This window comes from Oncorhynchus keta, chromosome 20 (assembly GCF_023373465.1).
Source record: "Oncorhynchus keta strain PuntledgeMale-10-30-2019 chromosome 20, Oket_V2, whole genome shotgun sequence".
In the NCBI taxonomy this organism is placed as follows: domain Eukaryota; kingdom Metazoa; phylum Chordata; class Actinopteri; order Salmoniformes; family Salmonidae; genus Oncorhynchus; species Oncorhynchus keta.
The window spans coordinates 20,833,622-20,846,107 of record NC_068440.1 but is presented as its reverse complement, the minus strand read 5'-3'; positions in this window follow the sequence as shown (position 1 = coordinate 20,846,107).

Sequence of the window (12,486 nt, the reverse complement as noted above, 5' to 3'; positions counted from 1 at the left end):
CTGGAACTGCCGATCTGCGGCCAACAAGGCAGAGTTCATCTCAGCCTATGCCTCCCTCCAGTCCCTTGACTTCTTGGCACTGACGGAAACATGGATCACCACAGATAACACTGCTACTCCTACTGCTCTCTCCTCGTCCGCCCACGTGTTCTCGCACACCCCGAGAGCTTCTGGTCAGCGGGGTGGTGGCACCGGGATCCTCATCTCTCCCAAGTGGTCTTTCTCTCTTTCTCCCCTTACCCATCTGTCTATCGCCTCCTTTGAATTCCATGCTGTCACAGTTACCAGCCCTTTCAAGCTTAACATCCTTATCATTTATCGCCCTCCAGGTTCCCTCGGAGAGTTCATCAATGAGCTTGATGCCTTGATAAGCTCCTTTCCTGAGGACGGCTCACCTCTCACAGTTCTGGGCGACTTTAACCTCCCCACGTCTACCTTTGACTCATTCCTCTCTGCCTCCTTCTTTCCACTCCTCTCCTCTTTTGACCTCACCCTCTCACCTTCCCCCTACTCACAAGGCAGGCAATACGCTTGACTTCATCTTTACTAGATGCTGTTCTTCCACTAACCTCATTGCAACTCCCCTCCAAGTCTCCGACCACTACCTTGTATCCTTTTCCCTCTCGCTCTCATCCAACACTTCCCACACTGCCCCTACTCGGATGGTATCACGCCGTCCCAACCTTCGCTCTCTCCCCCGCTACTCTCTCCTCTTCCATCCTATCATCTCTTCCCTCTGCTCAAACTTTCTCCAACCTATCTCCTGATTCTGCCTCCTCAACCCTCCTCTCCTCCCTTACTGCATCCTTTGACTCTCTATGTCCCCTATCCTCCAGGCCGGCTCGGTCCTCCCCTCCCGCTCCGTGGCTCGACGACTCATTGCGAGCTCACAGAACAGGGCTCCGGGCAGCCGAGCGGAAATGGAGGAAAACTCGCCTCCCTGCGGACCTGGCATCCTTTCACTCCCTCCTCTCTACATTTTCCTCCTCTGTCTCTGCTGCTAAAGCCACTTTCTACCATTCTAAATTCCAAGCATCTGCCTCTAACCCTAGGAAGCTCTTTGCCACCTTCTCCCCCCTCCTGAATCCTCCCCCTCCTCCCTCTCTGCGGATGACTTCGTCAACCATTTTGAAAAGAAGGTCGACGACATCCGATCCTCGTTTGCTAAGTCAAACGACACCGCTGGTTCTGCTCACACTGCCCTACCCTATGCTCTGACCTCTTTCTCCCCTCTCTCTCCAGATGAAATCTTCGCGTCTTGTGACGGCCGGCCGCCCAACAACCTGCCCGCTTGACCCTATCCCCTCCTCTCTTCTCCAGACCATTTCTGGAGACCTTCTCCCTTACCTCACCTCGCTCATCAACTCATCCCTGACCGCTGGCTACGTCCCTCCCGTCTTCAAGAGAGCGAGAGTTGCACCCCTTCTGAAAAAACCTACACTCGATCCCTCCGATGTCAACAACTACAGACCAGTATCCCTTCTCTCTTTTCTCTCAAACTCTTGAGCGTGCCGTCCTTGGCCAGCTCTACCGCTATCTCTCTCAGAATGACCTTCTTGATCCAAATCAGTCAGGTTTCAAGACTAGTCATTCAACTGAGACTGCTCTTCTCTGTATCACGGAGGCGCTCCGCACTGCTAAAGCTAACTCTCTCTCCTCTGCTCTCATCCTTCTAGACCTATCGGCTGCCTTCGATACTGTGAACCATCAGATCCTCCTCTCCACCCTCTCCGAGTTGGGCATCTCCGGCGCGGCCCACGCTTAGATTGCGTCCTACCTGACAGGTCGCTCCTACCAGGTGGCGTGGCGAGAATCTGTCTCCTCACCACGCGCTCTCACCACTGGTGTCCCCCAGGGCTCTGTTCTAGGCCCTCTCTTATTCTCGCTATACACCAAGTCACTTGGCTCTGTCATAACCTCACATGGTCTCTCCTATCATTGCTATGCAGATGACACACAATTAATCTTCTCCTTTCCCCTTCTGATGACCAGGTGGCGAATCGCATCTCTGCATGTCTGGCAGACATATCAGTGTGGATGACGGATCACCACCTCAAGCTGAACCTCAGCAAGACGGAGCTCCTCTTCCTCCCGGGGAAGGACTGCCCGTTCCATGATCTCGCCATCACGGTTGACAACTCCATTGTGTCCTCCTCCCAGAGCGCTAAGAACCTTGGCGTGATCCTGGACAACACCCTGTCGTTCTCAACTAACATCAAGGCGGTGTCCCGTTCCTGTAGGTTCATGCTCTACAACATCCGCAGAGTACGACCCTGCCTCACACAGGAAGCGGCGCAGGTCCTAATCCAGGCACTTGTCATCTCCCGTCTTGATTACTGCAACTCGCTGTTGGCTGGGCTCCCTGCCTGTGCCATTAAACCCCTACAACTCATCCAGAACGCCGCAGCCCGTCTGGTGTTCAACCTTCCCAAGTTCTCTCACGTCACCCCGCTCCTCCGCTCTCTCCACTGGCTTCCAGTTGAAGCTCGCATCCGCTACAAGACCATGGTGCTTGCCTACGGAGCTGTGAGGGGAACGGCACCTCAGTACCTCCAGGCTCTGATCAGGCCCTACACCCAAACAAGGGCACTGCGTTCATCCACCTCTGGCCTGCTCGCCTCCCTACCACTGAGGAAGTACAGTTCCCGCTCAGCCCAGTCAAAACTGTTCGCTGCTCTGGCCCCCAATGGTGGAACAAACTCCCTCACGACGCCAGGACAGCGGAGTCAATCACCACCTTCCGTAGACACCTGAAACCCCACCTCTTCAAGGAATACCTAGGATAGGGTAAGTAAGGGTAAGTAATCCTTCTCACCCCCCTAAAAGATTTAGATGCAAGTGGCTGTTCCACTGGATGCCATAAGGTGTATGCACCAATTTGTAAGTCGCTCTGGATAAGAGCGTCTGCTAAATGACTTAAATGTAAATGTCTTCTCACTGGAACTGGAAGAGGGAGAGCAGAGAATGAATACATGTCCTTCTCATCTCTTTCCATCCTTCTCTTCCCCTCTTCTTTCATGCTGTCTGGAACTAGTGGAGACATAAGGAAGAGGGAACATTATAGAATGGAGGAAATACTTGATTGTACTTGATTGATTGTCACTGATTAGTAAGGAACTCCCCTCACCTGGTTGTCGAGGTCTTTTAATTGAAAGGAAAAACCAGCAGACATGGAATAGTTTGACACCCCTGTGCCAGAGGGAGACTGACAAGGTGCAGTATGAGAGGGAGACTGACAAGGTGCAGTATGAGAGGGAGACTGACCAGGTGCAGTATGAGAGGGAGACTGACCAGGTGCAGTATGAGAGGGAGACTGACCAGGTGCAGTATGAGAGGGAGACTGACCAGGTGCAGTATGAGAGGGAGACTGACCAGGTGCAGTATGAGAGGGAGACTGACCAGGTGCAGTATGAGAGGGAGACTGACCAGGTGCAGTATGAGAGGGAGACTGACCAGGTGCAGTATGAGAGGGAGACTGACCAGGTGCAGTATGAGAGGGAGACTGACCAGGTGCAGTATGAGAGGGAGACTGACCAGGTGCAGTATGAGAGGGAGACTGACCAGGTGCAGTATGAGAGGGAGACTGACCAGGTGCAGTACGAGAGGGAGACTGACCAGGTGCAGTACGAGAGGGAGACTGACCAGGTGCAGTACGAGAGGGAGACTGACCAGTTGCAGTACGAGAGGGAGACTGACCAGGTGCAGTACGAGGGATGTGGGCTTGGAGGAAGAGGGAGACTGAAGACCAACTGCAGGTCTGTGTCCCAAATGGCACCATATTACCAATTTAGTTTAATACCACTACTTTTGACCAAACCCCAATGGGCCTTGGTCAAAAGTAGTGCACTGGGAAATCAGGTGTCATCTGGTACGTTGACTAATTGTCATGGATGTGTGGCGTTTTGAGAGTATTAAACAGAGGGAGGAACTTGTCTGTGTACCTTACTCTGCTCTGTCAGAGTGAGTGATGCCCAGTGTCTTTTAGCTGCTGCTCCATGTGCCAGCTCACTAATACCATAATAACATGTTCCCTGTAGGAACACATTCACTACGCTTTCTACCTCGCTCTACTGTAACTTCCTTCCTGCTTTATATATATAATAAATAATAATAATATATGCCATTTAGCAGACGCTTTTATCCAAAGCGACTTACAGTCATGTGTGCATACATTCGACGTATGGGTGCTTTCTCTCCCTCTGCTCTCTAACCTCCCTACCTTCCTCTTTCTCCTCACACCTTTTGTTTATCCATTTCTACTTTCCCCCTATTTTCTCTTCTTATCTCTTGCTCTCTCCTGTGACTGAGCTTTTAAAGCAGGCCTTTGCTTCAATCTCTGGACCGACCCTAAATCTTCCAGACAGGCACTTTAATCAAATGGTCTCTCGGGACCAAGACAATCCACCATGTTTGCTATTCTAAACACCCAAAACCTTCTCAGTTACTGTAAATACATCTGAGACGAGTGTACTTCGTCCTACGTTATCAAACCCTATTGTCTCTCTAGTGCACTTCCTCCCATTGTTTGATCCGTCACGTTTTCATTAGGCTGAACCATCAACCCAGAATCAAGCAAGTGAACAGAATCTCCTCGTATCACCCCTTCCCCTGTTTACCAACTCAACCACCTTCCCCTGTTTACCTTCCCCTGTTTACCTACCCAACCACCTTCCCCTCTTTACCTACCCAACCACCTTCCCCTGTTTACCTACCCAACCACCTTCCCCTCTTTACCTACCCAACCACCTTCCCCTCTTTACCTACCCAACCACCTTCCCCTCTTTACCTACCCAACCACCTTCCCCTCTTTACCTACCCAACCACCTTCCCCTGTTTACCTACCCAACCACCTTCCCCTCTTCACCTACCCAACCACCTTCCCCTGTTTACCTACCCAACCACCTTCCCCTCTTTACCTACCCAACCACCTTCCCTGTTTACCTACCCAACCACCTTCCCTGTTTACCTATCCAACCACCTTCCCCTCTTTACCTATCCAACCACCTTCCCCTCTTTACCTACCCAACCACCTTCCCCTCTTTACCTACCCAACCACCTTCCCCTCTTTACCTACCCAACCACATTCCCCTCTTTACCTACCCAACCACATTCCCTCTTTACCTACCCAACCACCTTCCCCTCTTTACCTACCCAACCACCTTCCCCTCTTTACCTACCCAACCACCTTCCCCTCTTTACCTACCCAACCACCTTCCCTCTTTACCTACCCAACCACCTTCCCCTCTTTACCTACCCAACCACCTTCCCCTTTACCTACCCAACCACCTTCCCCTCTTTACCTACCCAACCACCTTCCCCTCTTTACCTACCCAACCACCTTCCCCTCTTTACCTACCCAACCACCTTCCCCTGTTTACCTACCCAACCACCTTCCCCTGTTTACCTACCCAACCACCTTCCCCTCTTTACCTACCCAACCACCTGCCCCTCTTTACCTACCCAACCACCTTCCCCTCTTTACCTACCCAACCACCTTCCCCTGTTTACCTACCCAACCACCTTCCCCTGTTTACCTACCCAACCACCTTCCCCTGTTTACCTACCCAACCACCTTCCCCTGTTTACCTACCCAACCACCTTCCCCTGTTTACCTACCCAACCACCTTCCCCTGTTTACCTACCCAACCACCTTCCCCTGTTTACCTACCCAACCACCTTCCCCTGTTTACCTACCCAACCACCTTCCCCTCTTTACCTACCCAACCACCTTCCCCTCTTTACCTACCCAACCACCTTCCCCTGTTTACCTACCCAACCACCTTCCCCTCTTTACCTACCCAACCACCTTCCCCTGTTTACCTACCCAACCACCTTCCCCTCTTTACCTACCCAACCACCTTCCCCTGTTTACCTACCCAACCACCTTCCCCTGTTTACCTACCCAACCACCTTCCCCTCTTTACCTACCCAACCACCTTCCCCTCTTTACCTACCCAACCACCTTCCCCTCTTTACCTACCCAACCACCTTCCCCTCTTTACCTACCCAACCACCTTCCCCTCTTTACCTACCCAACCACCTTCCCCTCTTTACCTACCCAACCACCTTCCCCTCTTTACCTACCCAACCACCTTCCCCTCTTTACCTACCCAACCACCTTCCCCTCTTCACCTACCCAACCACCTTCACCTACCCAACCACCTTCCCCTCTTCACCTACCCAACCACCTTCCCCTCTTTACCTACCCAACCACCTTCCCCTCTTTACCTACCCAACCACCTTCCCCTCTTTACCTACCCAACCACCTTCCCCTCTTTACCTACCCAACCACCTTCCCCTCTTTACCTACCCAACCACCTTCCCCTCTTCACCTACCCAACCACCTTCCCCTCTTCACCTACCCAACCACCTTCCCCTCTTCACCTACCCAACCACCTTCCCCTCTTCACCTACCCAACCACCTTCCCCTGTTTACCTACCCAACCACCTTCCCCTGTTTACCTACCCAACCACCTTCCCCTCTTTACCTACCCAACCACCTTCCCCTCTTTACCTACCCAACCACCTTCCCCTCTTCACCTACCCAACCACCTTCCCCTCTTCACCTACCCAACCACCTTCCCCTCTTCACCTACCCAACCACCTTCCCCTCTTCACCTACCCAACCACCTTCCCCTCTTTACCTACCCAACCACCTTCCCCTCTTTACCTACCCAACCACCTTCCCCTCTTCACCTACCCAACCACCTTCCCCTCTTCACCTACCCAACCACCTTCCCCTGTTTCCACTTCCTCTTCTTTCTTCATCCATTCCTTTTCTCTCTCCTCCTCTTCTCCAATCTGCTACTGTTGGATGGTTCATGCTCTCAGACTGCAAGCCTCGGCTCGTGGATATGAATATATGTTTCGGATTATATAATAGACGCCCTTACGCAACTCAGATTCACATGGAGTGGAGGCATTTGGGTATAGAGCTTGTGTTTCATGGATTAAGTGTAATCCCACTCAGCCTCCACAGACACATGTGGCTACAGGCTAACACAGACATTTCAAAATGCTAAATACTTTTAGTCCACACGCTTCCACTTAAATTCACCCATACAGACCTTAAACACACACACACAGATTTTCATGGATTTACGTGTCATTTGTAATGCAGCTTTAGCTCTCTGACTCATGTTCTGCGAAAAGACAGGATTTGTGGTTTAAACCCCCAAAAGACATTTCTCTGCATTCGTCTACAGAGACCATAGTGACCATATGACCAAGAACAGAACACTTTAATATAATTGAGCTCCACTGAACAAAAATATCAACGCTACATGTAAAGTGTTGGTCCCATGTTTCATGAGCTGAAATGAAAGATCCCAGAAATGTTCCATATGCACAAAAAGCTTATTTCTCTCAATTGTTTTGCACAGATTTGTTTACATCCCTGTTTGTGAGCATTTTCCTTTGCCAAGTTAATCAATCCACCTGACCGGTGTGGCATATTAAACAGCATGATTGTTACATAGGTGCACCTTGTGCTAGGGATAATGAAAGGCCCTTCTGAAATGTACATTGGAGTTGTGTGACAAACACAATGCCAGAAGTGTTTCAAGTCTTTAGGGAGTGTGCAATTGGCTTGCTGACTGCAGGAATATCCACCAGAGCTTTTGCCAGAGAATTTAATTTTCATTTGTCTAACAAGCTACCTCTGTCATTTTAGAGAATTTGGCAGTACGTCCAATTGGCCTCAAACGCAAACCACGTGTATGACGTTGTGGGCGAGTGGTTTTCTGATGTCACCGTTGTGAACAGAGTCCCCCCATGGTGGTGGTGGTGGGGTTATTTAATGGGCAGGCATAAGCTACGGACAATGAACACAATTACACCTTATCGATGGCAATTTGAATGCACAGAGATACAGTGATGAGGCTCATCCGCCACCATCACCTCATGTTTCAGCATGGTAATGCACAGCCCCATGTTGCAAGCATTCCTGGAAGCTGGAAATGTCCTAGTTCTTCCATGGCATGCATAATCACCAGATATGTCCCCCATTGAGCATGTTTGGAATGTTCTGGATCAATGTACACGTTCCCGCCAATATCCAGCAACTTCACACAGCCATTGAAGAGGAGTGGGACAACAGTCCATGGGACACAATAAACAATATGATCAACTCTATGTGAAGGAGATGTCGTGCTGCATGAGGCAAATGGTCACACCAGATACTGACTGGATTTCTGATCCACTCCCCTGCCTTTTTTAAAAATATCTGTGACCCAACAGGTACATATCTGTATTCCCAGTCATGTGAAATCCATAGATTCGGGCCTAATGAATTCCTTTCAATTGACTGATTTTCTTATATGAACTGTAACTCAGTAAAATCTTTGAAATGGTTGCATTCATATTTTAGTTCCGTATAAATGCTCGAGAACAGGTGTCTTTCATGTAATTGGGATAATCCACAGACCATTGTTAACAATATCTGGTTCCTGTTGCTGACGAGTCTCGATGGTGATGGGGTTTATTTCCTGTAGAGATTCAGCTAGCAGGGTCCACATGTTTTACTTCCTCACTCTTCTCTCTACTGTTGTTTTCCCTCTATCTATTAGTCGTTCTTCAGAAATCACGGTCAGAGGGAAAAGAAGCTGTCAAGGAAAATGTGTTCTGCATTCATGGTAGAACATGACAAACAAACTGCCACGGTAGCTCTGAAGCTTCAAGGCCTTGCTGTGGATATCCTCTGCTTTTGGCTCAGAGACTATTTGAAGCTGAGGAGGGGTGAGAAAAGGATGGAGGTAAGGGGTGAGGGAGAGTAAAATGGGGTTAGAGATTACGGTGGTGAGAGAGGGATGAATACTGGGTTCGAGAGAGGCGGTAAGGGAGAGAGATGAAGGATGGAGATAGAAAAGGGGGTAGAAGAGGGAGGGGGTGAGTGGCTGGTGCAAGGCTTTATTTAGCCCATGCCTGCAGGTGTTGCCTAGTAACAGAGACAAAACAGAATGGAGGAAGAGAGGTGGAGGGTGCATATCACCTTTTTCTCTTTCACTGTATTTCCTCCCTCACTCCGTCTCTCTTGGTTTCCGCTGTTTCTTCCCCCCCTCGCCTTTCCCCTATGTGTCACTCCGGTAAACACACAGCGATGACTCCGTGGCACTGCTGTTTTTCATTAGCAGTGAAAAAGGCTGCAATTATCTGGACAGAAGGAAGAGAGGATGAGGAGTGGAGGAGAAGAGTATAGAAGAAGAATGTGAATGAATTCCTCCATTTTAACATAACAGCCTCAGTTGGTTGCCATGGTTTTAGCGCTGTACCTCTCGTCGCATGCCGTTTAGTTGTAGTTTTAGCAGTGTGCTGCCATCTTGCCTCTAGCTAACAGCTGTTGAACTTGGTTAAATCATTAGGTTCTCACCAGATTGAAAGCAAGGTCGTATCAAGGTAGAAGAAGGTTAGAGGTCCAGAAATGATCATCCAGGCTTGTGTGTTTGTGCATGTATTCTGGACACTGACCCAATTACCTGCAGGCCTGTTTAAAAATGCAGGAAGAGAGAGAGAGAGAGAGAGAGAGACCTGGATTGCAGTTGAGATTAGACTAAAAGTACATGGTGCAAATGATCAATGCCGTTCGAGTTTCTGCAGAGATTATTACAGCAATTGTAAATCTCCACAGACCCACAATGACCTAAGCAGGCCATCTTGAACATGCACGCTTTATATAAGAAAAAATGTATTGTGACAGTAACCTACAAAATGTTGACATGGATGTGTTACTCATTTTAAGGTTGATTGTTACATTAGTTTGTAAAATAGCCTTAACTTTAGGCTATTTACTCTCTTACTCTACAAAAGTAATATTGAATTCTGTTTGGTTGACAACGCAACCAAATATCAACATTACTGCTTGGATAGTTCCATCTGAGCCACTAGCTTAATCCCATTCTTTAAATTGTATTTTTGGTTGAGTTTGTTAGCAGTTGATGTTACTCTTCAATAACATAGACCCCAAGGCAAATCGGAGGGAGAAAAATAGGTTTCTTCAAAGAGGACAAATCATAATGTTGAGAGGTAGATGTTCTCTCCTGTCCTCAGTGATTCTCTCCACAGAACAAAGAGAATTGATGTAGTTAATAACCCAACCCTAGCCTGTGGTTGTTCCTCCCATGTCTCTGACCCTTTGATCATTAATTCCCTATTACTGAAAAAACACAATTTCCATTGATTGATAATTCCCTCTTGACCTTTAGTACTCTAATGACTTTTAGTCCTCTTGATCTTTAGTCCTCTAGTCATCTGCTTTGTGTATTTATCTTCTAAATATTCTTACACTCCTCCCTAGACCATTTAAAAAATAAATATACTTCAAATGTATTTTTCGAAAACATGAAAATATACAGTATAAAAACACATTAGCAGTAAGCATAAATCATTCACATTAAACACCTTGTATTTCTATAAAACCCAAAGGGAATATTTAACTTGATGTTACAATAAGAAATAGATTTCAAAGAAAGTTACAGAAAATAAGTATTAACAGGTGTAATGATGATGTCCCTTACGATTCCTACCACATCCTGTATTAGGAGGAAACTCACACCAATAATATTCCTTCGTCCTATCGGCAAGGTAATCATTCACCAAGTCCTTTCAAAGTGACCAGCTCTTCCACACTGGTATCAGTCCCACATAGATAACTATCAGAGATGATGTTCTGACAGTCTGCCGGTAGTGAGGAATTCTTCTTCCGTTCCACTGGTTGATAAGGACTTCTCTAATGAACACTTCACCAGTGATCGTGTATCGTTTCAGGTACAGTCCTTCAGTCAAGGTATATTGCTTCAGTCGATAGATTACCATAATCTGTAATGAAGGAAACAAAAAAGTGAAAGTAACATGTCCTGGTTTCAGGAGAATTTGAAATTTCACATAGATTTTCATAAGTAAGCATGTCCCAATTTTCAGGTAAAAGTTCTTGTTCAGTTTGTTTCAGTTGTTGAATCTTGTTATGTTCATACAAATATTTACACGTTTAGTTTGCTGAAAATAAACGCAGTTGACAATGAGAGGACGTTTCTTTTTTTGCTGAGTTTATACAGTATATATTTATAACCCTTTGAGGACTCAAACCTATCTTCTAGAATACAAATAGTTTCTGTATGGCCTGGTAACTTGTTGAAGGCTTACATTACTCACACGTGTAAAAACTGCTACTCAACTAACAACTCACTTCTATGCAACAAGGTTTCACAAAAAGGACTCAAACCTTTTAATAGAGGACTTGAGATTTAACAAACCGATAACAGAGGAGGACTCAAACCCCTAACAGAGCAAACAAAGGACTAAACCCTGTAACAGAACAAAGGACTCGAACCTTTTGCATCACATACTGTATAGGTATCACTCATTGCATGCACTAATTTAAATCTGTTTTGGTTCTTTTAAATTTCATTGGTCTAGACTCACCCAGCAATATGTTAGCAGTCAATCAGGAGATTAAGAGTTGAACCCTATGGGTTGCGCTCAGCCCCCCCTCTCTCTATCTCTCTCTCTTTTCCTTGGATCAACACACAGTTGAGTTTTCAAGACCAATTAATCTGGTTCACGGCACCAAGTGTTCGCAGTTGATGTTACTCTTCAATAACACAGACCCTAAGGCAAATCAGGGGGGAGAAAAATAGGTTTATTCAAAGAACACAAATCATAGATGTTATGCTGAGAGGTAGATGTTCATTCTCCCCTGTCCTCAGTGATTCTCTTCACAGAACAAAGGGACAGGATGTAGTTTATAACCTAACCCTAGCCTGTGGTTGACCAATTAGAATTCCTTGCAATAAAGCTGTATCCTATTTCAGCCTCAATGTGTAGACAAATTACTCCCATGTCTCTGGCCCATTCATGATTCATTTCCTATTACAGAAAAAACACTATTTCCATTGATCATTAATTCCCTCTTGACCTTTAGTACTATTGACTTTTAGTCCACTTCACCTTGAGTCCTCAAGTCCTCTGCGTTGTGTATTTATTTATCTTTGAAATATTCTTACAAGTTGGAGAAGTGAATCCAACATATCATTTTCCAACTTGTCATCTAGTTAATAGGCTATTTAATATATTTCAAAAGTAATGTTGGAATGTGTTTGTCAACACTACAAAATATCAACATTTGAAGGAGATTTATTTTTTTGCTTGGATAGTTCCATCTGTGCCACTGACTCAGTCTGGCTTTAATTCCAGTTTGTCTAAAAATGTATAATTGATGTTGGATTCATGTCATTTCACCCATAAACCAAAGTTAAAGGACTAAATCAAACTTTAAATGCGCTTCAAATAAAGGTTGCTTTGGTCTCCCAAGTGGTGCAGCGTTCTAAGGCACTGCACTACAGACCCGGGTTCGATCCCAGGCTATGACTGGGAGTCCCATAGGGTGGTGCACAATTGGCCCAGCATCGTCCGAGTTAGTGGAGGGTTTGGCCAGGGGGGATTTACTTGGCTCATTGTGCTTTAGTGACTCCTTGTGTGGGCCGGGCGCCTGCA